The sequence below is a fragment of the Bombus pyrosoma genome, unplaced genomic scaffold (genome assembly GCF_014825855.1).
Source record: "Bombus pyrosoma isolate SC7728 unplaced genomic scaffold, ASM1482585v1 HiC_scaffold_4713, whole genome shotgun sequence".
Taxonomy (NCBI): Eukaryota; Metazoa; Arthropoda; class Insecta; order Hymenoptera; family Apidae; genus Bombus; species Bombus pyrosoma.
This window is the reverse complement of record NW_025219972.1, coordinates 170,466-172,366: the sequence shown is the minus strand read 5'-3', so window position 1 is coordinate 172,366 and position 1,901 is coordinate 170,466. Positions and strand designations below refer to the sequence as shown.

The 1,901-nt window shown below is 26.5% G+C and overlaps 1 long non-coding RNA gene across 2 annotated transcripts in view; it reads right to left on the bottom strand.

The window, feature by feature from the left end:
- Window positions 1-42: 42 nt before the first annotated feature.
- The window catches only part of LOC122577468, a 9,005-nt gene continuing 7,146 nt past the window's right edge, over window positions 43-1,901 (bottom strand). The window contains exons 3-5 of one of the 2 annotated variants that reach the window (XR_006320324.1): window positions 1,729-1,861; window positions 384-451; window positions 43-131 (exon numbers count right to left, since the gene is read on the bottom strand). This is a non-coding gene — a long non-coding RNA (uncharacterized LOC122577468). The remainder of the gene's footprint in view (window positions 132-383; window positions 452-1,728; window positions 1,862-1,901) is intronic. The other variant, XR_006320323.1, reaches the window with a different exon arrangement.

Sequence of the window (1,901 nt, the reverse complement as noted above, 5' to 3'; positions counted from 1 at the left end):
TTGAAATGATAAGGAAGGAAATGAAATATAATAAATAATTATAAAAAATACATAGTTACTTACATTTTTGGCTTTTGAAACACCACTAGGTCCTTTCCCGAGAACAAGAAGAAGGGGAAAAAGTGACATACCTTTAACAAAATATGAATCATTACAATTTGTTTTGAGAAATGTGATGGTTGATCAAAAAATTTAACATGATAAAATATGAAACTCTATGAGGACTTAAAACGAAATTAAAATTATAATAAACTCTAATTAGAATTGAAATTGAAATTCTAATATAAAAATTTAAAACCAGATATTAGTTTTTAATTAATAATAATTAGAGCGAAATACAAGGAATAAAGTTAATAAATAAAATACAGCGTGAAAATTCTTACATGCTTAAATTTAAAACACCGCTACATCCTTCCCAAAGAAGAAGAAAAAAATGCAAGTTATGAAAAACCTGTAACAAAACATATGAAATATTATAATCTGTTCTTGAAAACGTACTTGTGATTGTTAGAAAACTTAAAACAATGAAATTTTAATAATAAAAAGAATAGAAATTCTAATAAAGTTTAATTACTACATAAAAAGTGGAACTTTAACATAATAATGACCTAGAAATTGAGACTCTATCGATTTCTGAACGATTCTCAAACATTTTTATTGTGTATTTCAAGAGCAAAATTTTAAGATTTTAATTTGATAAATAAATTAAAATACAATGTACGAAATACTTACATTCTTGAGTTCCAGAAAAGGCTTTTATCCTCTTGCGAGACCTGCGACTTTACTACCGAAAACGAATATTTAACAAAAAGAAAAAAAGAATAATGACTAACGCGTCCGTTATGTCAACCGACAACAAAACACACTGACTCTAATTTCGCGTCTGATTATTATAATTACATTTAATGAAAGTTATTATGCTCTAAATCAATATTAAATGTGATTTAACGCAGCAAACACTGATTCTACCGACCGCATTGCGCGCGGACACAAAAATATTCTGATAGAAAAACTTTATTAGAGGTAGGGAACAGGAAAAGGAAATTTTTTTCTTTTTTTGTCGAGTGTTTGTTTACGAAAATACTGCTTTCTTAGAACTACGAATTAATTATTATTTATTTACCATAGGTAGAATCATATATCATATCAAGAGCACGAAAATATACGTATAAATACCATACCAAGAATACGAAAGAAAATATATCGTTAGTATATTTAAAATATTTTTCAAAGTATTTCTTATCACTGTCAAATATATATATATATGTATGGCGCACTTTTTCTGATCGTTAAACAAATCTGACTAAAATCTAGCTAAAAAAGACGCGATTCGCAGAACCTGTTCAAACTTGTCTGTGATAACGTACATTCTCGAATGTAATAAAAGTTATTGAGAAAGACGAAATTAATTGACGAAATTAATAGTCAATATTATGTTACAGACAATTTACGAATAATGAAGCAAAATGAAAAAGTTATTTGAATTTCTTACTCAAATGAAACAGAGTCGAGAGAATTTATATTAAATTTATATTAAACAATCTATTCAATTTCTTCCGAAATATAATTTAATATATTCGAAAGAAAAAAATAATTTCTTTAATCTTGCCTTTTTCATCTTGGTATTCTTAATAAACCGTGAATTTAGAATTTGTTATATTCGATATTAATTAATATCACGAAATATTTGTAAGAAATGGAATTGATTTAATAGTGAATAAATATTACCTCATTTCGACGAAAAGTTATCAAATTTATCGTTAATCACCAAGGCGTCCTTTTGACTTTCACCCCGTCCTTTCAAATTTCGTAGCATCCCTTTAATACATCAAAACTTCCCCCGAAATCAAATAATAGTAATCTGCACAAAAAAAGCAAAACATTAAAACAAATGTATAAAA